The 24497-nt window shown below is 42.6% G+C and overlaps 1 protein-coding gene across 3 annotated transcripts in view; it reads right to left on the bottom strand.

Moving 5' to 3' along the window:
• Positions 1–2541, bottom strand: part of AGTR1 (angiotensin II receptor type 1) — a 48003-nt gene extending 45462 nt beyond the window's left edge. For all 3 annotated transcript variants that reach the window (XM_044432830.1, XM_044432832.1, XM_044432831.1), the window contains exon 1: positions 2285–2541. The gene's annotated coding sequence lies outside the window, so the exon portion shown is untranslated. The remainder of the gene's footprint in view (positions 1–2284) is intronic.
• Between the last annotated feature and the right edge of the window lie 21956 nt (positions 2542–24497).

Genomic DNA, 24497 nt, shown 5'->3' with positions numbered 1-24497 from the left:
ACATGCAGATATATGGATTAATGCAACTGCATGCATCTTTAGACATACCTTGGGAGGTGTTGTGAGGGGGCTATTAGGGACACCAGTTGAGTGGGACTCTTTTAAGTGGCTGCCTGCACTTCATAGTTTCCTACTGCATCCTTGATCCTGATATATTACTTGAGCTTCACAGCAGAATTACACCAAGTTAGGCTGATCCAGAGCTTACTCTTGTAGTGTGATTGTACTTCTGCCCCATTAGATCCTACACTGTACTGGTGAGGTATGAAATGTGCTTTTGTATATAACCTTTCTCTCCTATGAATTCTCATGCTAAAGCAACCATCCTCTCTGAAGATTAACGAAAGGCGTAGCTTTTTCTTGATTCTTTCTAATATTTTACTTTCTAAGGATACATGTTAGCTATCATTCTAGTAAGGCACTTGAATTAGTGTCAATATTAAAGATCCACTAGGTTATAAGCCCTGAAGACCATTGAATCCAACCCTAAGCTACAAGGTAGCTCTGGTCATAAACATCAGTGGATCGATCATTTTAACATAAAGCAGCTTCTGCAGACCACACCCCAAAAGTTTAAAAAATCCAGGGAACTATTAAAAACACATGATTCAAGCAAGTGAGATGAGCTATAGGCATGAAGGGAGACATTCAATTCTTCCAGGTTGAAGCATAATTTCTCCCCAACTTGAACTTGGATATTAGTTAGAACCACAACCCTATGAATAAGCAAAGTGGACATGTTAACTGTGGAACTGTGTATTAGAGTCCTGGTCCCTGTTAGCTCTCTCTCACCCCATGATTTTTACTTATGCCAATCCTTGACAATTCCCAGTGGCCAACATAAAAGAAACTAAAATGCATAGGGACCCCTTTCTAGTCAAAATATTGGGTGCAATCCTGCACAGCTGAGATAGGCTAGCTGAATCTCATTCATTTCAATGTAATTTAAATATCGCATACTGTACACAAGTTCATGGCACTTGATTGCAATTCAGCCCAACTGTTAACTGTACTTAAAGCCCTCTGAAACTAGCATCTTTAAGTGTTATTCAGTGAAAAGAAATACAGCATATAGGGAAACAATTTAGGCAGAGAAGCTATTTTGGATGTTGTAAAAACATGACAGTTAATATACCAGTCAATCCCTTTCGTTGATTTTTCAAGTCAAAACTGGGGCTGAGAATTTGCCCTTTTATATTAGATGGATTTGGAAAGCTCACTTGCAATGGGTCCGTCACTTATACTGTTAAGCAATGCCTTGGACCTGTTGACAAGATATATGAGAGGATTCACATGATATGGCCGTGAGTGCACATACGCTCTTGTCTTTTGCACTCAGATAAATCCATGGCATCATTTCAAGGAGCTGGCCTTGGAACAGCAGAGCTGTCTTCATTGTGGGTTCTGGTTGCTGAGCTATTGTTTTGTTGGCAAAGAGTGCAGAGATCCAGCACTGAACATTGCACGAACAGACTGCAACTCTCAGAGTTTGGAAAACTACACATTCTGTTTTGGTGAAGCATGTTTATGGATGTAATTGTGAGCAACTGAGAGCTCCAAATGATAACAGCACTACATACATCAGCAACAACACTTACTAGTGCATGACCCTGGCAACATGAAGCACCTTTAAATTCCCTTGACTTCTATATAGAGAGTTAAGCATTATAGGAAAATTGAAGAATTCTAGCTTAAATTTGGCTGAACTGCACCTGTATTTAGACACATTCACATACTCATGAAAATAGTAATAATACAATGTATACATTCCAAAAGGAGTAACTGAAGTTCCATAGTTCTCCTCTCCTACCTACCCTAGTCCCTATAGATCTCTCCAGGAGCTGTGCCCTTTCAGCTGTTGTGGGACTACTCCTCCCATCATTCCTGAACATTGACCATGTTGGCTGGGACTGATGGGAACTGAAGTCCAGTAACTGCTGTCTGCAGGGGTTAAGACGGGCACAGCCCTTTACCCTTGCCCCAAAGTATCTGAGATCTAGAAATCAAGTCGCCGGAGCCTGGAAGAAATTTTCAGCTGTCTCAAGCAAATAGGAAAGGGTCAGAGGAGGCGAAACGAACCTTCCCCAAAGGCCAACCACAACCACAAATTTCTAGCGGGATAGTGTTTGAGTCTGTTGCATGCTGACGGCGCTGATTCGAGCCGTTCAATGTTCCGTGACCCCAAAGATGCCAGCCCAAGGGGAGGGTGCGCGGGGAGAGAAAAGCCAAGTCAACGGGCTAGCGGCAGAGTTGGGGCCGCGGCAAGGAGGTGCAGGAAACTTACAAGAGCCGGAGCGAAACTTCCAGCCAAGGGGCTCGCAGGAGCAGGAGGCGGCGGAGCGACTGCGGGCGCTGGCAGGGCTTCCGTCTTCCCCCTCTCTCTTCCTCGGCCGGGCATTGGCCAGCAGGAGGAGGCTCCCGGTCCTGGGAAGACTTGCTCGCCACCTCTCCGGGCGCGCGGCCGCTCCCTGCACCACCGGGCAGCCGCCGCAGCTCCTTTCAGCTCAGCCCGGTCCCCCAGGCGAGCGAGGGGCGGTCTCCAGGCTGGGCGCGCCTGCCCTCACCTCCGGGTTTATAGCGGGGACCGCGGGCGGCGCGCCGCTCCTTTCCCCCCGTGCGCCCTCCGCGCGCCCCGCCCCTCCCGGGAGACCCCCTTCTGGCCCTCTCCCTCCTTCCCCGCCCCGCTCGCCCGCCCCGGCCGTGATTCAGCCGGCGGCCCAGCCCCCTCCGCCCGCGCCCGGCGCTCGGCGAGGTGCCGCGGACTGACAGCCAGGTGCCTCTTGCGCCCGCAGCCGGCCGGCGGCTCCCGCTCGGGCTGCCGGGCGAGGAGATGGAGGCGCCGTCCGCCACGCCGCTTGCGGGAGTCGCTCCGGTCCTGTCGATCCCGGCCGGGGAACTTCTCGCGCTGCTCCTCCGGAACTTCGACGGGAGAGGAGAGCGAGCGCGGGAGGTGGAAGCGCGGGGGTGGACGTGGGAGCTCGCGGGAGGCAGCGCTGTCCGTGGTTTTGGAGATCCCGCGTGGGGCAAGCTTCTTCTTACCCCCTTTGAGTTTCTGCACTGGCTTTTTTCTTTCCGGGATATTTATTGTCAAGGCATATTACAGGCGGGCCGTTTTTATTTCTTGCTCCAACTAAGTGCGTGAACTGACTTACTGATTCATTTCCAATGCGAGTATTCGTACCGGTCCCAAGTTGCAGGGCAGGCGCATCCATGAAGGGCGGGTTTCCAAAGGGTCCGTGGGGAGAAGCGAGAGACCCCTTGAAACGGAGGCCTGCACGCGCCACCGCTGCGCATCCCGCGGAGCACCAGCATCTTAGTGGACTACCCCTCGGACGTGGGCCTTGCACGCGGATTGTCTGTGCAGAGTCCCCCCCCCGCACCGCCCCGCCCCGCATTGCCCTGTTGGCAGGACCTTCGGAGGCCCAAGAGGGAGCGCAGAGGTGTCGCGGGGAGATGATCACATGCCAGCATCTCTCTTTGCCGCTTGTGGGGGCAGGACATTTAAGCAATGCTTTAAAAAAAAAAGTGTTCTGCAGGTGTTCGGCATGTTCAAACCTTGCCTTGCACCTCCATCCTCCTCTTCCTCAGATAAGATGGTGGTAGGAAGCAGGCAGCTGGAGAAATGAACAATTGTATCCTAACTGTGCAAGGAGTATTTTTGGTACATAGTGGAGATTTGAGCCTATAGGCCTAATCTGAGGTATTTCAGGAACTGCACCGACACATCTGGAGTGCTGAGAGAGGCTGCACTAATGCAATACATTTTCTCTTAGACAGAGCCTCCATTTTCAAAGGCAGTATATACCACAGAATATCAGCTGTTAGGAGCACACAATGGAACAAAGCTACTGGCTGAGTTTAGAGAACATGGGTTGAGTGTGGGTTATTGGTGAAACATGGGTTATCGTGTTGTTTGACTCCAGCTGTGCTAACAAGGGAACCCATGATTTGTTTGTTTGTTTATTTATTATTTTGATTTATATCCTGCCTTTTTCCTACAAAGGGCTCAAGGCAGCTTTCCTCTCCTCCTCCATCTTATCCCCACAACAACAACCCTGTGAGGTAGGTTGGGCTGAGAATCTGTGACTGGCCCAAAGTCACCCAGTTGGCTCCATGGCCGAGCAGGAACTGGAACCCAGATCGTCTGAGTCCCAGTCCCATGCTCTTAACCACTACACCACACTTGTTGTTGGGTTGTGGACTGGGGGCTGTTCCCCATGGTTCGTTATCTTGGCCAGGTTCAGACAACACGGTGACCACTGGTTCAACAACCTACACGCAATCCATATTTTGTCCTTGAGTGTGAGTTATTGTGTTGTATGAACCGAGTTGCTGGCTAAGTTCACACAATATAGGATAGTTTACAATATAGCACTGGCTTATCATGTTGCCTGAATACAGCCAGAATATCCGACAAACCACACTGATGAGGACAGACAACAAGACAAGCCACCTCTAGCTTATAAACCACAATGTTTTATTATGTGGTCTGAAACCAGTCAATGTATTCATGTGTTTCCTGTTAGACACAGCTGGCTGGCCTAGGTGTGCCCCAGATGGTTGGAAGGCCGCTCCAATGAAATAGCTCTGAGGAATGTTCATTCTGGTCAATGTAAAGAATAAATCCAAATTGCAGGAAATGCAAAATATAAAGAGAAGCAGCAACAGGCAAGCAGTACAAACCTATGTATGATTACTCAAAAGTAGGTTTTACTGTGTTCAAAGGGTAAAGTATTAAAGCCTATGTTTGCAATCCTATACCAGTTTACATGGGAATAGAAACTAGTGGCCTTAGTTCGGACTAGACATGCTGCGAATTGTTCTAGTTTTGCATTTGCTTTGTTTATGATAGTTGCCTGCAAGCCAGCTTTGTAATATCTAAGATCAGAATTTAGACTGAGTTCTGTTACCAGAAATATTTTACTTAGAAAGTGTTTCTAGAAGAAATGTTTCATGTGTCTGTGACAGTATCGAAACATTGCTGTAATAGTAGCACGCATGCATTTCTTCAAGGAAATCCATTACCTGGAAGCCCTCTTATGCTGTTATTACATATATTGACTTCAAGGATGCTGAACTATGCATTTATCTGCAATTGGATTAGCCTCCTGTCCGGTGTTATGACAATTTAGAAGCAAGAAGCATAGAATCAAACTCTGGATGGTAAAGCATGCAAATAATAACTTCGCCCTCAGTTTCCAAAATAATATGAGCTGTATTGATTTATTGAAGATATTTATGGGCCACCTTTTAGGGGAAGCCCCTCCAAGGCAGCATATAAAATTAAACACATATAAAACAACATAAAGCAACAGCATTGGAATCAAATATCCAAACTGAACCATTTAAACCAGCTAGTACCATCTATATAAGGGCAGAACATTAGTGAGCTCAGTTATAGGCCAAGGTAAAGATGTAAGCCTTTAGGCTGTGTGGGGACAGACAATAAAGGTCCTGTGGGACATCAATTGCAGTGGGGGGGGGGCACTTCGAAAAGGCCCAATCTAGTCTGAAGGATTATCTTAACTCTGACCCCTAATCTGGTCCACATCAGTCTTAGAGCAGTTGCAACCTTGGTTTTAAGACAATGTAGTTTTAAGACTAAGTTGTAGAGGAATATAACATGACTATACAGTTCCTTCTAAAAGTATTCATTTCTTCTGCTTTTTTCACATGCTGTTGTGCAAACTAGAACTGAAATGGATTTAATGGCCCTTGTTTCCACTTGATATACATAAGATACACAACATTGTTTTATTGTGGTGCAAAACTTAAGTAAACAACTGGTATTTATTGGTTTTATAATTCTTCTCCCCTTTTGCTGTGACAGGTCTAAGCTCATGTGAAACCCACTATCTCCAGAAAGCACATTCTGCAAGTAGTTGAATGGAGTCCATCTGTGTGCAATTTCAGTGCTACATGACCTCAGATTAAATACACTTGTACTTGAGGCCCCAGACTTTGTTGCAGAGCATATCTAAACAAACAGAATCATGAAGAACAAGGAGCTATCAAAACAATTCTGGGATAGAGTAATGCAGAAGCATTAATCAGGGTTGGGTTATTTTAAAAATCCCCAGAGTGCCATTAAATTCTTTATCACAAAATGGAAAGAAAATAGCTCAATCACAACTGTACCTAGAGAACCCGTCCAACAAATCTCAACACATGGGTAAGCAGGGAATTAATCAGAGCAGCAACCCAGAGGTCAGTGAGAACTCTGAAGAATCTGGAGAGATCCACAGCTGAGATGGGAGAAACCCTCCATGGGACAACTATCTACAAAGCTGGGCATTATACAAGATTGGTGAGAAGGAAGCCATTGCTGAAACAATCCCATATGACTTTATTCTTTTTGGTGCCAGGCCAAAACCTTTTTAGTTACCCAATGTTTTAATACCTGACTGTTTTAATTGGGTTTATATTGTTAGTTGAATTTTTAGGACACATGCATTGGTTACTTCCCGGTTGGATTTCTGTAACGTGCTCTATGTGGGGCTGCCCTTGAAGACAGTCCGGATACTTCAGATGGTGCAAAATAGAGCAGCCAGGTTGCTGACGGGGACTAGGTGTTATTTTCATATAACCACAGTCCTCCACCAGCTTCACTGGCTCCCCTTCGAAGTCCGGGCTCAGTTCAAGGTGCTGGTTATTACCTATAAAGCCCTTAATGGCTTGGGACCTGAAGGAACGCCTTCTTCCGTATTTGTCCTCCCACCCCCTGAGATCGGCAACAGAGGCCCTCCTCTGGGAACCCTCCATGAAAGACATTAGGAAGCAAAGTACCCGGAGGATGGCTTTCTCTGTGGTGGCGCCTATGGAATGCGCTCCCCAGAGAGGTCCGCCTGGTGCTGTCGTTATTTGTTTTTCGGTGCCAGGCTAAGACCTTTTTATTTCAACAATATTTTAATAACTTTTAATATTAGCTATATACGTTTTAATCTGCAGCCAGGGTGGATCTGGAATTTATTTGTATTATGTTTTATTCTACTCTTCTTATTTATGTAAGCCGTTCTGAAGCTCTGCAAAATAAATAAATAGGGAAGTGTGTATTAATATTATTCTTATTCTTATTACATTTTGTATTGTTAAACTGTCCTGAGACTTCGGTAATGGGATGGTCTAGAAAAGTTAAATAAATAAAATAAAGAGAGCTTCACTGTTGGGCAATACAAAACATTTATTTATTTAATTAAATAATAAAGTCCCTTTGGCACTCACTGAGATGCATGCAGGAAGCATAGCAACAAGCAGAAAAGTTTGCAATGTAATGCCAAATGCAACGTGCAGTACCAAGCCAACAGTGCTCATTGCTAAGAACATCTTCCCTACAGTGATGGTGGCAGCATTATGTTGTGGGGATGCTTTTCCTTCATAGGGACTAGGAAACTGGTTGGGATTGAAGACAAGATGGATGGAACCAAGTACAGGACAATTCTTAAGGAAAACCTCTTTTGACTGCAAAGGATCTGGGACTGGGGTGGAGGATCATCTTTCATCAGAACAATGACCCTAAGCACACAGCCAAAGTAACAACAGAGTGATTTAAAAACAAGGTCCGGAATGTCTTAGGATGACTGAGTCGAAGCCAAGACTGAAATCTGTTTGAGAATCTGTGGCAAGATTTGAAAGTTGCTGTTCCCCAGTGGCCTCTGTCCAACCTGACATAGCTGGAGCAGTTTTTCTAGGAAGAATGTGAAAGCACAGAAGAATCCAGATGCACAAAGCTGGTAGAGAGTTACCAAGAAGACCTGAAGGTAAAGGTGCTGTTTTATGCAAAGGCACAGGGCTGATGCAAATAAATTTAGTTTGCATTTTGTATTTGAAATAAGTGCTGTCAAGCCAAGTATTTACTTCTGCGTGTGGATACTTATGCAACAAGCAAGTGCCAGCTTTGGTTTACTTAATTTTTGAGTCATAATAAAACAAAAATGAACCTGCACAGTGTTGAAATGTTGTGTAGATCAAATGCTAACAATGCCAATTAAACCCACTTTGATTCCAGGTTATACTGTCCCACTGCTGGTTGTACAAAAGGTAAACAAGAGATATGCAAACTCATGTGGGGGGAAGTGGGGGCAGCAGATGCACATTTATTGCACTGTCTGTATAGACTCCTCCAAATATGCACACTTAAAATAATTGTGGGCTTTCTTCCTATGACTAGGAGGCCTGCAAAAAGCCGGATTCGTCTTTGGACAAGAGTACATATGTGCGGTTTGTATAGGTGTAGGGCCTGTGCTTACAGCACACCAAGTTCTGGGCCATAGCCTCCCAGACCACTCCACTTCTTCAAACGTCCTCAGAGTAGACACTTGGGTGCCTCCATAAGGTTAAAGAGGTGCACAACACCCCAGTCTGGGTGAGACCTGAGAAGTGCGGCATTATACAAGCCTTGGCTACAGAGCCCTCCCATCTTACCTAAAATGGTCATTTCGTTAGTAGTCATAATAGTTATGTATGATAACTCCTGGAGAGAGAGTCCTGCTGGACTGCTGATTAAGCACATAAAATAAATACATATAAGATGATAGTATATTTCTATCATTGCTCTAGTGGCCAGCTCTAGTGGGAACCATGGACCCACTGCCGTCTTAACACAGCACCTTTCAAAATGTTGCCCCATATATTAACTTGTTAGTCTTTAAATTGGCTCTGCAATCTACTCCACATTGCAATATGAGGTTTAGAATTTTCTTCATGACACTTAATTAGCTGTATCTACTTGCAATTTTGTTGCAGACAGATCCAAGTGCTAGAAGGCATTAGGGGGACTTGTGCTTTGTTTTGCTTTCATAATTAAATGCTACATTTTCCCTGCTCTAAAAACTTGCCAAAGTGCTAGTTAGATACAGAAGTGAAACTGGAAGGCCACAATGCTGTCTACATAACCTGTAGACAACCATGAGTACAGAATGACGAGCACAGAATAAATGCCCCATGTAAGTGCTAAGAGATCGTGGATTCATGACTAAGATATTTGATGCAAACACTTCCTGGCTTACATCCCACACTAATAGAGCCTAACACTAACCACATTGTTTACTTAGAAAAAAACTCACAGAGTTCAATAGGGCTACTCCCACTGCAGGTCTGCATCCACTATACTATGCCACTCTTCCTATTTTCTACTTGTAAGATCCAGCAGCCCCAGCAGGCATGGGTCTTGGTTGCCCAAAACATCTAGTGTGGAAGACTACTAAATTAGACAAGGTTTCTTCCATCATGCATAAAGCAATATTGCTTTTAGTGGATATATTATTAAGTTTCTACAAGTACACCTCCTCATTTCTCTTCTGATGTCAAAACTTGAGAGACAGATGCTGCACAACAGCTGTTGATGTGTATTTTGTGGGGAATAGGTCTGCAAGCATGTGTTAGCACATCTGTTCACTAAGTCAGACATTCAAAAGGACTTTAGAACATCTTCCAAGGAACATCATAGGTCTCCCTACATGACCTCAGAAGTAAATAAGCTACTTGGAAACACAGATAATGTTATGGTCACTCCACTTATATTTATTTATTTAAAGCATTTTTGGTCCCATTATTCTGCTAAAAAGGCTCCCAGAAGAGCTTAAACAAAACAATAAAACAAAACAGTCCCTGCCTACAAGTGTGCAAGACACAAAAGGAGAAACAGACAGTGAGGAGCTCTGAGATGCTTACCCAGGGTTTCATTAACTTTGGAAGGAGGTTTATTGTCGTTTTAGGATATATGCATTTACTTACAAATGTACATTATAAGCATAGATGAAGGTCTAGCTTAAACATTCTGAAAGACAAACTCAACTCACTGTTTTCACATCAAATCTCTAGGCAGACATCAAAACATGCATACAGAGCCCACTCTCATCTCCCTGTGTGTTTGTGTCTTTCTTGGTCTCACTAAACATGCAGTGTGTTGGTCTCCTCACCTTGCCTTCACCCCCCTGGCTGTGGTGAGGCGCTGGGGGAGCCAGATGAATCATATCTTCTGGCCATTACCTAGTCTTCTTATTTACTGTGAAGTTACATCATGGGATATCAACAGTGTTTTTCAAGTCCAGTTACTGACTTAGAGGGACCCACATTGTTAGTCCTACTTATACAAATCTGGCAGAAAATAGAGTACGTATGGTGCACTTCATGTGATTTTAGGTTGCAGATCTGGATTTTGTGTTTCCCTAAGTTTGAGAGGAATTATTACTGACCCTTTGGAAAGCTGGACTATGTTAAGGGCCTCATTTACCAGGAATATTTTTCTGCAAGCAGTGATTCCATCAGTACCACTTCTCACTTAACATGATGGAGGAAGGAATCCTATTTTCATTGGAATTATGCTGTGATGAGATTTTTGCAAAGGTGAGTCCTCTCTCTCTCTCAACTATATCAAAACTGGGAGCTCATCTTTTTAGGATTAACTAACGGGCATAAAAGTAATTTGCATCTACTAAAGTGAACATGTTTATCCAGAGCTGCAGATGTGGTTGAACTTCGTGTGAGAGATATCACTGGAATGAGAAAGGAAAGCCAATATTCATTTTCCTTACAGTCTCTGCTTGATCAGCACTTTCTGACTAAAGGCATGTTCAGTATGCGTAGGAGATGGTGGGGAGAGGAAAGGAAGGGAGGGTATAGTCACAGTCTCCATGTCTAGAACTTCTCTCTATCTTCAAAATGAGTGGGAGGATTTGGCCAACACCTAGGCAGTGTTGCCCAGCTTCTCAGATAAAGGCTGTTCTGCTGTTGCTGACTGCATTTCAATGCTGTAACAGTTTCATAATGGATAGCACTATTAATAGAAGATCAGGCAGTCAGAAGCTACTAGTAGCAGTGTGGATGTTGTTAAGCTTAAATTCCCTATTTTTAAAATATGAATGATGGTAACTCACCACACTCCTGCTCATGAATGGCCAATCTGAAAACCTAGGCTGGATTTAGACCTATCCTCATTTCATTAAGATCTCATCATGTGTTGCTATAAACATATTTCATATGCTTTACTCATAACATGCAGAGTAAGACCTGTTGCAGTCTTAGTGCAAGACGGTTTGGATGCTGTTCTACCATGTTGCATATATATATTCTCTAGTGCTATTAGTGGTTTTCTTAGCTTATGATACATGCCATTTTTAAGAACATGTCAGTAAGTGTTTGAAAGAGATTCATGCATGGAAATGGACCCTGAAGGGTCCCTTGTTTTTTTGTCTGCTTGTTTTTAGTTCAATTAGCTATGTCGGAGCAAAACTTAAAAAAAAAAAAATACAGCTCCTCCTCCATCTCTGCCCCTGCACCAAATACAATGGGAAGGAAAAGAGTTCTTTGCAGCTTCTCTCCTTGCAGGGCCCACAGGGGAAGCCTGTGAGACCAGAAGCATCCCTTTCCTTCCAAGCAAAAACAAGCAAGTACATTGAGCAGAATTTCTTTAGCTACAGGCAAGTGCAAAGGAGCACAAGAGTAGAGCTACTCTGGACTGCTCTTTCCATTCCCCTCTACAAAATCAAGGAGAGAGAAAGGGTCCTTCCAAGCTGGATAGACAAGGACCCCCTTTTCTCTCTACCCAAAAGCAGACAAGCAGAGCTCCTTCCAGTGCAGACTTTCCCATGGATTAGTTCCATTGAAATAAATGGGATTTAGTTGTACAGACATTGAAGCACATGTAATTAACTTCTGAGCAGACATGTGCTTCAGCTAGTTGTTTCTTTTGCAAGATGTCAAAGACAATCAGGAAGGCACCATGAACTCGTCTGTCTGTCTGTCTGTCTGTCTGTCTTGCAGGGAAGGAGAGAGGAGGTAGCCTTGACAAGATAAACCCTGGGAGCAGGGAGTGAAGAAAGCAGGAAAGCAGCAGAAGGATCTTGGAGATGGTGCCCTGTTTTGTGGAGTCAGAGTCCTGATGGGACTCTTCTTCTTCCTCTTCCTCCCCACTCTGCAGGAAAGGTGATGAATGTGCCAGGTGAATACACATGTAATGGCATGCCCTGCAACTGAATCACAAGCAGTAGAAAAGTCCCAATAAGTCTGCTCATGAAACTTCTGGAATAAAAGGAGAGGGACAACATGACACAGACAGAAAGTGAGCAGTGCCACGTGCTGCAGGAATTACTCAGGCAATTCATTGCAGCAATAAAAGCTTGTTGTATATCTGGCATAAATAACATCAGAACCTTTACTTGCTTCAGATGCTGGCATTGATGAAGCTGCCCAATCCTCTATTACAGCCCTGGCGTCTTCCTTTCTAGTTCCAGTCTATGAGCAGCCTTCATATATATCACAGTGTTCTAGACACAGTATCTCTGCAAGACATGATAGCTACCCCAAGGATTGTGGAGAAGACCAGTTTTGTACAACCTCGTGTACAATCATGTTCTGTACAAAAGTGCACAGAGCTGTGCAATCTGATGGGGGGTGGCCCATGATTGTAAGTGATACATTGTGTGGGGCCTTCTCAGCTGTGACATTCTGGTAATGGAGTACCCTTACCCCTCAGAATGTCAGTTGGTACCAGCACTGGCTTCATTTCAACACCAAATCAAGACCTGGCCCACCACCCAGGCTTTTGGGTCTTAGTGGCTTATAGCTTTCTTTGACTTATCACTGCTACCTTTATACTGGATTGTGGATTTTTGCAGTGTGGATTTAGATTCCTATGAACATGAAGGTCAAAGAGCTTCGAGCTACATCTCCTCACATTCCCCCCTTGAAGAAGCCCCATAGAAACCATAGTACTTTTGAGCTTACTTTAGGGACATAGGAAACCTCCTGCTACCAAGTTATACTGTTCATCTAGCTCAGTCTTTTCTACCATGGCAGCAGCACTCTGGAAGAAACTTTGCTATTGTGTATTTAGTTTTACATTTATATCCTACCATTTTAATTCTTGCAAGAGTTCCAAGGGGGCTTACATCCTCTTCATTCTCTGCTTTTAATCTCAGATAAACTGAAGTGGGCTAGGCTGAGAGTCAGTAACTGTTCCAATATCACACTAAAAAGTACACCACATTTGCCTGCTGGCTGCAGTGGTCGGTCAAGTACAACATGTTCCCTCAAGGGACCGCCACCTTGGACTCACTAAGGCTGATGCCACGGTTAAAATCTGTAAGTTAAAGACTCACTCATTTTCATAGGAGCTGAACTGGCTCAGGGCAATATTTGAACCAAGACAAATTAATTTATTGTGACGTGGCCCAAAGTCAATTTGTGAGCTTCATGACCAAGTGGGGGCCAGAATCTGAATCTCCTGAGCTCCAGTCCAGCACATTAGCCACTACACCACACTTAGTGGTGTTCTGTTTAACCTGAGATGCCAGGGGCTGAATCTGAAACTTCCTGCACACAGAGGCTACATTTTATCACTGTTTTAATACCTTAGTGTCCTTGGCAGAGAGAAAATGGCTGCTAGGCAGCTTTCTAAGATAGTTAGGTTTCTTAAGTCACAAGAATGACATCTAACTGGTAGCAGAGCTTTGATCAGTTGTTAAACACAGAGACCATAATCGTCCAAAGATAAGCACTTGTAGATCCCATTGTTTTGAATAGAAATGTACTAAGAATGTGCTTAACTTTCCCACTGAAATCAATGGTGCTTCAATGTGTTTGACTTTGGCTGGAGCACTTATTATTATTTATTTCACCTGGTCTCTTACAAGCACACTCTGGTTGTTTCTAATTAATTAGCATGTTCTCTTGTATTTTCTTGCAGACCAATTTTCTATTCATTACTTGGAGTATTTTTCCCAGTATTGGTATTAACCCAAGTTGTTGATAATTTCTCCAACCTTTATTTTAGCACATCTTGAAGACAGTGATGATTGCCGTAATTGTTTCCTTGTATCTCACTGTGGTTGGTCTGGTTCACTCTGTTATTTTTCTCTTGAATCTGAATTATATAGGACATCCATCATTTGTAAACAATAGCAGGCTAAATTAATCCCGGATGAAACTCTATTGGAACAAATAGAGTTACTGCCATTCTATCTCTGCTCTGTTCTTCTTTGAAAATCAAACAGCTATTAATATTAACCATCTACGTAGATTTCCAACAATGAAGTTTCTATTTACTTTTAAATTATCCCCAAAAGCTTCTAAAGTACCTAATGACCAGAAATATATAGCTAAGTTTTCCTTCCTGATACTTTAGTTCTCAAGGTATGGTGACAATGTTGTTTGCCCAGCCATCATTTCTACAAGTCCTCTATTCATCCTACGTTCTCTGACTGGAAACTTTTGTCCTGGAAGTTCACCAGCAAATGTAATAAAGGATGTAAGGTGTAGCTGGACTTTGTAATGTTAAAAGTTCAGATGATGTTTTCCTAATGGATGAGGATCTGGTTTTAATCTTAGCATAATGAATTTTATTTAGGATTTTACAATATATTTTCATATCGTTTTTTAATTGTGCTGCTCTGTTGTAAGCAGTCTTGAGACCTGCTGGTATAGATGGGTTATAAAAGTTTTAAACAAACAAACAAACAATCTGGAGATGTACCCAACAAGCCATGGAAGAATCTGGTAGAATGCAATCTAAGTAGTACATGTTTGATATTAAATTTATCATAATAAAACAGTACTCTGCTTAGACCTATATTCTTACATCTTCTGCGTTTTTCTGGGCTCCTCAAGAATCTTATGGGCTTAGATCCAAGAAATCTGGATTCAAATCTCTGTTCAACCCATTTATTTTGTGACTTTGGGTCTAACACTAGTTCTGAGCATCACCAGCAGACACGAGATTGGTCTGAGAATCAGTGTATATTTAAAAGTGGGATAAAAGTCTTTTAAATAAAAGGTGTATTCTGAGCTGTATGAAGGAAGGACAGGAAAATATGCATTTATACAAATGTAATTATTCACTGCTTTCTACAGGTTTGCAGATCATCATTATTGATTGTATTTTTATGTTTATTTTATGGATGTTGTGAGCTGCCCTGAGGCTTTGTTGCAATGAGGGTGGCATAGAAATGTTTTAACTAACTAACTAAATAAATAAATAAATAAAAATCATCATCACATTACTGCTTTGCCTTTATTTCTCTTGCAAATAACTCAAGGGGGCTTATAAGGTTCTCCTCATTTTATCTTCACGACAACCGTGGGACTTAGGTTGGGCTAATCTGTGACTGGCCCAAAGACACCCAGTGAAGAATCCAGATATTCGTAGTCCCAGTCCTAACTCTAACTGCTACCCTGCACTGGGACTCTTTTATCATGGAAAGAAACCCTGTGTAGGCATTCAGCCTGTTATGAGGATTAAAAGAAGAAAGGGGATGTTGATGTCCCACATTAGATTCCCCACGTCCTCAGTTCCTGACATTCCCATTTTGAGGTGGAAGATCTGTAGGATCCAGGACCAGCCCTCCACTAGACAGACTGAGGTGGCTACTGTAGGGAGCTGGATTTGGTGCCATGAAAGCATAGCAGATTGTTCTTTTCATTTATCATGCCAGGAACAGGGAGAGGACCTTGTGAGATTGCCTCAGGTGCCCAAATTACTTACTCATTTATGTATTTATTGGACTTGAAGCCACACAGCTCCCTGGATGGGTTACAGAGAACAGGGCTGGTGCAGGCTACCATTACGTGGTTGGTGTAGGGAGGGAGGCATCATTTGCTGCCTTGCCTCAAGCAGAAAAATGTCTTGTATAGCACAGTGTTGATTTCCCCCCCAATATATTTAGTTTTGTTGGGGGAATGGCCAAAAAGAAAGAGCACCTGAGAATTATGGGATAGTGATGAGAGTTTTCAAGAAAGTTTGCAAAATGCAGGTCTTCAGTGCTTACCAAATTGTAAGGATGTAGCTGTGGGGATTGTGTGTGCTTTCATTCCTCATTTTCCCCCATTCTGTCCTTGTAATTTCTGGGCTATTTTAACTTCCTGAACCGCTACCTAGAGGATTTAGCCAGGTCTTTCTTCCTTGGCGCTTTCTACTGCACCTCCATCTTTATCTGCATCTTCAGAGGTCTTCTAACAACAACAAAACAAAAATGCCTCTTAGGTTTTAAGCAGCAGAGGAGACTTCCAAGGCAGGTGGTCATGGCTAAATCATCCATAGGGCATTCCAAGAAGTGCAGGCACAGAAGAGGAAAAAGTGGAAAAAGAAGGAGAGTATGAGCCTCTTATCCTGAAGCTCTGTACCCTGAGCAACTTTTCTTAAATCATCAAGAACCCAATGAAAGAGGCAGGAAAAGATCTCTTTCAGGGAAACAAAGAGCTCGTGAAAGGGCATGAAGTGTTTCAGCACAAAGCTAGTCTCGGGCCAGACACACACCTGTTTGAAACTGTTGAAGTCTCTGCCTGGCCAGAAAACAGGGTTCTTGACTCCATGAAGGCTTCAACTTGTATCAAAACAAACTCAAGTGATAGCTGGGCACTGAGTGGAGTGAGGGAGGCCCTCAGATTTCCTGCCCACTTTTAGTTCTGGCAGGGGTGGACTGAGCATCTGCATGTTGCTTCAGTAGTGATGTCTGAAGGTGGGAAATGTTTTTAAAAATGCCAGAGGAGACTAAGCAGATAAGGTAGGTAGCTGTATAGAGACAGCTGAAAGGGGCATTGTTTCCTATATTAGATATGTAATTTAGTTATGTATATTCCACTTTTTCATAAATTGCAAATCAAAATAATCGTATTTAAAACATAAGATGAATGAGTAAGATGAATAACATACAATTGAAACATATTTTTCTGCTTTAAAACTTCAGTATTCAGAGGTCAAGAGAATTTGCTTCAAAAGAAATATAGTGTTAAGGAAAAAGTTATGACTGATGTAAAGTTAAGTGCTTAAGATATCATTGATTTCAATTTGCTAAAATGATTGCAGTCTTACCGGGATCCCAAATCCATAATCTCCCTTGGTAATATTTCCTGGTGCCAAATTATTCTCATTTTAAAAATACTTTACGGTGAATTTTCACAAAATAATACAAAATAAAACAAAAACACAGAACACTCCCCCCCTCCAAATTCCACAGTATAATAAACTCCCAAGAAAAGAAAAAGAAAGAAAAAAGTAGGTGAAATATGTACAAATGGTGGCAACATTCTTTACATATTCAGCACACATTTTTCTTTCTTCCATGTGAGTTTATCATACTGGAGGATAATGTGGAGGTGGAAAAAGTGCCAAAAGAGGCAACCAAAGTGATCAAGGGATTGTGCATCTTTCCTGTGAGAAAAGGCTACAATGCTTGGGGCTTTTTAGTTTGAACTGAAAGGGTAGTGCAATGTTGCATAGGTTTACTCAGAAGTAAGACTTTCTATGTTCCATGGGGCTTACTCAGCAACCCAAGGAGATGGACATAGTCACAGAGGCTAATCTAAAAATGCATTTTGTGTGCAGCAAACAGATGAGAGGGATTTCCCTTAACTGCACTGCTTTGATTAGATTCCCTAATCTAATGAAACTGATTGGCAGTGGTTTCTGTATAGATAAAAGTAAGTACCCTTCACTTCCTACATACTTAGTTTATGGAATTTACTGCCACAAGATGTAGTAACAGGCACAAGCTTACACAGTTTTAAAATAGGATTAGACACAACTCTTTCAAATGCTTGATATAATTTTCACATTCTATCTATATGAACAGATGTATCGATAGCTCTTCCCCATGACAAGTTTGGACCTCCAAAAATGTTGCACTCTGTAGGGTTCCTCTTCTAGACCATCATCCATGCTTTCCTCCATTTCATTCCATCTGGTATTTCATTCCCACTCCATCCCAACAGTCACGTATTATTCCATGGCCATTCAGCATGCTCAGTCACCATTGGCATCGCCTCCCCAATAACCCCCTGACCCCCACCTACAGTTGCTTTGTAATTCTGCAGACCACTGAGCCTTATGTTTCATTTGTGTTTGTGTTGTGCTGTTTACCATAAAAGCAATGGCACTCACACCTGAACATCAGTAATAGCATGAGGCAAGGTGGAACTTCCAAGTTCAGAAACCATGAGTCATTGAAGGGCTGGTGCTGGGGATGCACAGTGAGGGAGGCCTATTTCTTTCATGTCCTGCTTCCAGGCTTCCTGGAAGCATCTGGCTGGTCACTGTGAGTTGGCCTAGATGGGCTTCTGATCTGATGTAGCAGTGCTCAGCCTATTTTCTTATGAGGGCTTCAGCACTAGGTATTTCTCTTAGTCACAGATAAATTTGTTCATGTGCTATTTTCCTTTTTTGAAAAGTCCTGTAAAGTTACATTGCTGATTCTTCTTTTACTCAAAGCCGACCACATTTTAAAGCCTTTATTACCATTTTCTTTTAACTCTCCTGAAGCTCATGTATGTAGCATGCCTATTTCCTCTTTGAAGCAATTATTTTCAAGCACATGGTGCTACAGCTATGACCTGAGTTACCCTATGAATATTGCAAAAATTACTTCCCTTCCCATAGATGCAGCTCTTCTGCTTAAATTATGCCACATTGTATGTGCTTTTTATGCTGTACTGTAGGGCAGCAACATCAAATTGCTGTTTAACATTAGATAGAATATCTATCTATCTAATGCTAAAATATTCCATCCCTCACATTCACAAGATTCTTCCTGCCCCAGAAAGTAGGGGCCATTTTTGGTGTCTCTTTGTCTTCGTGTGTGTGTGTGAGTGTGTGTGTGTGTGTGTGTGAGGGAGGGAGGGAGGGGAGATGCATTTATTTTCATAACAGGGTGGTAGTGACGATGGTTGGCTTTAGAATGTTCTCCAAATATTCACCACCATTTACTTTTAGTGTTGGCCACCCCCACCTCTCCAAATGCCTCCAGATGAAACTGGGGCATTATGGGGAATGCAAAAAAGTGGCCAGCTGTTAGGGAAAAAGGGAAGCTGTTATGCTAGTGCCACTGGTAACAGAGAACCCCATTCCTGAGAAACTGTTGAAGAATTTCCACTACTCCTTGGAGATATTCAGTGCAATCTTCCCATTATTCTGTCCATGGATAGGGTGGAGAAACTTGAGAGGCCATTTGTGTATACAGCTTTAGAAAAGAATTCGAGGGAGATATTTTTTGCCATTTCAAGAGGCCTGTGGACCTGTGGGCTAAGCTGGCATCCAATGTAGGCATGTATGGAGAGTCCTTTGGAGTGTCTACAGCCCAGTAGGGTTCCACTGGCAAGAGCTCCGTGGACTGGCTCCACAACCTTGCAATTACAACCTTACTTTGGCCACAATAGTGATGATGAGAAAGGCAGACAGAAGATGTCACTGCCCACTTGCTCATTGACTCTCTGCCTCTCAGAGAAAAGTCTGAGCCATGAAGAGAAAGAGGATGAGAGCAATGGGGACTGGTGGGAGTACGGGTAAGAAGGTGAACTCACTGAGGGAGGTGGTCACTGAGACTAAAGACAGGCGGTGTGGTATAGTGATTAAGGGCGTGGGTCTGTGACTCAGGAGACCTGGGTTCTAATCCCCCTCAGCCATGGAGCCAACTAGGTGACGTTGGCCCAGTCAAGACTCTTAGCCCAACCTAGGTGGAGAGTGGTGGTGGGGATCAGATGGAGAGCATGGAGAGAGATGTTCCTTGTAAGAAAAAGGCGGGATATAAATCTAATAAATAAATAAATTGTCCAAGGGCCCCGAAAAACCTGGAGCTGGTACTGCAGTGGATATACGAGAACTACATTATGACAAGGAACATGGTCCTGATCAAACAGATGCAGGATTCCGCAGAGGAGAAGATGACAGGAAATGAGGTGGGGCAATTAGGCTGTGGGATTTGTCACAAGAAAGGAAATGTTTGATGCATGCAGGAAAATCAAGAAGGCCAGAGGGAAGGTGAAGAAAATTGGGGGAAAAAAAGGATCAAAGAAGAGAGCTGCCCATGGCCCAGAGTGTTAGAGCTGAGGATTCAGGTACTGATTGATAGGAACTGCCAAATACACTATTTAGTCCTCCTGACACTGCTGTGGCCTCATCAATGATATATGCTCATCCAAAGTCCTGTGTGGCCATCATGGCTGCCCCTGCAGAGTGGGCTCCCCTGTTCTTTTCTAGGGGATATGCATCTATTTTGTAACAAATGAAACATTGACCCAAATGCATGGTTTTGATTCAGTGTTCATTTATCGCCAAATGAATACCAGGAGGAATGAACAGGAAAGAAAGGAATTTGCTTTTGTAATCCTACTAATCGCTTGTTAGGCAGTGGGGCTTACTTTTCCCTGATGGCAGCAGATCTGATCTTTTTGCTTGCTTCTTGGTGGCCACAATACCCTGGACGGTGTGATACTTCAAGTCATTCTGGGAAGCGAAGGGAAGCATATAATAGCTCTAATAGCTGCTTTTTTTTTCTTTTGGTGGTAGCCACCATTTTTCCTCAGGATGTCTCAGAATAATGCAATGCCTTGGGTATTCTTGGAAAAATAAAATGGTGGCTACCAGAAACTAGCCACAGAAATTGCCTTACCTATACCTGTTGCCCCAGAATCTGTCTGCGTGTGCATGTGTGTATGTACAACCTTAAAGGAAAAATATCACGAACTAGGATAACAAAAAAAATTATTTTATTATAAAATAAATAAATAATATAATATAAAATAAACTTTGGATTATAAAATAGTATTACTTTAATAAATGAATACTGACATGAAGGATGTTTTGAATAATGGAAACACATTAAAAATAATGCAAACATACTCCCACTGCCCTGCTTACTTTTATGGAGTTCTTTTACATTTCTATTTGCATATACAAGACTGTCTTCCCCTTCAAAATAAACAGAGAAGCATGCAGAGCCCATCTATCTGAAAGGTTGGATCTGGATGTGCAAATTGTTCCATGTCCAGCTATCCTTGGAGGTCACTCACATGCCCTACGGGGATAAAATGGAGAGGAAGAAAACTGTGTAAACTTCCTTGGGTTTCTTGAAGTGGCAAGAAAGGCAGGATATAAACATAGCAGTTGTAGTAGCACTACTACTAATAACGGGGAAGCAAATCTAAAAGTTTGCTCACTGTGAGCACCTGGAATACTGCAGTGTGCCTTCAGGGCTGCCATTTTATAGACTGCCTCAGTGGTTCCAGTTCTCTCAGTCCATTCTTTGCCTAACCACTGAGCTATGGACACAGGGAAAGAAACCTCTGAACTTTAAAGGAATGCTGCAGTGACTGCAAACACTGGTGCGTTTTTGTAAGAAGCACTGCAATCATGGTCTTCCAATTGCTGCTATTTGAACTATTCGAAAGAAGTGATTGCACTAAATTGATACAATATAGTTTATTGTCAGTTTGTAGTGGAGAAAAATGAGCTGATTGGTGAGGTGTGTAGGTTGTAAAGTGCTCTGAAGTATAGTAAGATGTCGTTGATCTTTCATTTCTTTTCATTTTTCCATATCTATTGGAGTTACCACATTTCTGTTGCACGTAGAATATGTGGTGAGATGGAGAGGTTGTTACAGAAATTGAAAATCACTTTCCTATGTGCGAGCAACAATCCGATTGATTCAGTGTGATGGGAAATACAGTTTATTTTACAGAGCCAGGTTGCTTTAAAAGAATAATCTTCACCTTTTTCAGACTTGGGACTCACTTCTTAACTTTACTCAGTAACATGAGAATCACATTTATCTATACTAGATATGCTGCTCCCCCCCCCCCCCGCTTTTGCTTGTCTCTATATCTTAAAATAAACAATCATCTTCTGTGATAATAAAAAAGGATGTGCATCTGTCCGTTCATCCATTTGTCACATAGTCCCAAGACCATAAAACAGACACTTGAAAGTTGACATGCACATTACAAGCATACTGAGGGTATAACCTTGAAGTTGGTTTTTTAATGCATTAATGAATTTAAAATACTTTAGTATGCAGTGCAGATGGATTCTGTTTAGGAGAGGCATCCTGTCAAGTTTTGTGGTCCTGAGCCATGTAAATCTTACAGGTTAAAACAAGCTCTTTAGCTGGCTCATAAATATATAGGCAGACAATGCAAGCAGGTCAGAATTAGTGTTATATTCTCTGAACTTCTGGTTCCAGTTATTAATCTGGCTACTAGTTGCAGTTTCTGAAGATCTTTCAAGAGCAGACCATATAGCAATCTAACTTGGAAATTCAGTCACAGATTAGAGAAACTAAACTATTCTCCTAAACTGGAATTCTATCGAGGCAATAGGTGGAGAGGAGAATTGTAGTAAAAACTGGATTGCTGGAGAATGGGCTAGGAGTCTCCCCCGCCCCCCGCTCTGTTATAAATCATCCCAGCCTGTAGTGATTTTTCTGAAACAGGTGGATGTCAGAGCTTAGTTATGCTGTTAACCAGCATTCTTTCTTTTGTTGTGTTTTTAATTTATTTTTTTGTGGGGGGGGGGGAGGAGCGTATGTGATAGATCATTTGTTCTTTAATCCACTTCAGCTTCTAATAATTATCAGCAAGCTTAATTTGAGCCAATGCTCATGACTAGTAACCAAGGAACATGGAAGAGGAGGTGAAACTACACAGAGATAAAGAATAACATGAATATCAACTAAAAATGGCTCAGTTTATTATCTTATTGAACCATCAGTCTGACAACCCATATTACAGTTTGGAACAAAATAAAAGAAAAATGTAGAACTATTTAGGGAAAATCCTATTAGAATGATATATGGAGAAAATTAGAAACAAAGGTTAAAAATGATAATGCTGCAGCTGTGTAGATTTATGATTACACTGTGTAACTTCTACTTCCAAAGAAGAAATGCGTACACGAAACTGAGCAGGTGGAGGAGAAGGATTATTTTTTGTCTTTTGACTAAACAACAGAAGAATAAAGCTCAGACTAAAACATCAGTTTCTTTTCCTTGCATGGAAATATGCTGACTCTTTGCAATCACTAGCAGGATTTCTAAGCCTCAGCACCCCAAAGCCTGTGCTTACAGGCAAGAGCCTGGCAATGTCTGATGTTGGCACTTGGGGTGATGTTCTCCAGACGGATGTAAAGTCAGACTAGAGAAAATGAGGCATGGGTCCATTTGAGTGAAGTCAGTGGGACTGAAACCAGCAAACTCGTGTTTCGGTCATATTGGTTTCAACTGAACCAAGGACTGTTTGACACTTGAGGCAGCATCTGTGCTTATAAAGGCATTTGCCTATGTGTCTGATCCCTGGGAGCCCGCCTGCTTAGGATGTGACTCCTGAACCTACGTGCATGTACTGTACGTGGTATTCCTCATCTTTCCCATTGCCCCCTTGTACCGTTTCCCTTTCCTCTTTCTGCATTGGCAGGCAGGCAGATGGGTGTGCCATCAGTGGGAACAGCTGCTATCAAGCAGACCAGCAGCATGAAAAAGCCACTTTTCCTAGTTTTAGAGAAGCTCCAAGTAGCACAGTATAAATAGAAACACAGAACATAGCAAGTCAGAAGGGGTCTCTCAGACCATCTAGTCTGACTCCTGGTTCCACGCAGTATGTGCTTCTCCAGTCTCTCCTTGAACAACCTTACTGATGCCTCCTTGGACCCTGCACCTCCTGTGGAAGTCAATTCCATATCCTAGGGGTCCTAACCATCAGAAAGTTCTTCCTGACATCCAGTCTAAAGTCCAGTTCCTTTAGTTTTGCCCCATTGAATCGTGTCCTTTCATCCAGGGAAGAACAGATCATAACCCTCTACATTGTGACACCCCTTCACGTACCTGTAAGTCACTATAAGTTCCCCTCTGAATCTCAGTTCCCTCAATCTCAGTCTCATCTCATATGACATCTCCCTAATCTGGCTATAATCCTTGTGAACCTGCACCAAATTGATTCTATCCCCCTTGCTATCCCCCTCTTGTAAGGGGGAGCCCAGAACTGGACACACTACTCCAGTTGTGGGTGCACCAGAGTTTTATAGAGCAGAACCAGCACCTCTCTCAATCTGGAAGCCACTTCTCTGGCTATACATCCAAGGGTAGTGTTCACACTCTTAATTGCCACATCACACTGCTGGTTCACATTCAGCTGCTGTACTCTTCACCCTGCTGAGGGTTCTGTCTACTGCTGTATGGTTAGAAGTTGCACCTGGGAAACCAGAGCTGAGCTCTAGAAACAAGATGATTGAAAGACACTGGTCAATTGCAGTCTCCAAGAAATGGACAGAAAATGGGCCTTTTCTGCATTGGTCCTCAAATAGTGGAATCACCTGATGTTTATGTTGTTGGCTTTTGGGCACCATGCAAAACTCTTTTTATTCTCTTAGCCTTTTAAACTTCTGTGCTTTTTTTTAATATGCATGCTACTGCATTTTAAATCCATCTTCTCTGCTTTAGCTTCTCAGTTTCAGTTGCTGGTATCCTTTAAATGCTGCCTTTGCTGTTGCATTTAAAATAATTCCTTTAAATGTGTTTAATTAGTTTTCTTAAGTTGCCAATTTTATTGTGCTCACTTTATTGTGCATGTCACCCTGAGAGGTTTTTGTAGCTAAGGACACAATACAGTGGGGAAGCCCATGGCTTTCCAGACTTGGAGGATTACAAGCATCTTATTGAGAATGGAAGAAACCCAAATGTAAAGGTTACTGCTGCATTTCTACCCTGCAGAAGACTTAGATGGTCATTTCAGCTTCTTAAATA

Source organism: Varanus komodoensis, unplaced genomic scaffold, assembly GCF_004798865.1.
Source record: "Varanus komodoensis strain SLA01 unplaced genomic scaffold, ASM479886v1 scaffold25, whole genome shotgun sequence".
Classification (NCBI taxonomy): Eukaryota; Metazoa; Chordata; class Lepidosauria; order Squamata; family Varanidae; genus Varanus; species Varanus komodoensis.
This window is presented reverse-complemented; position numbering and strand designations above follow the sequence as displayed.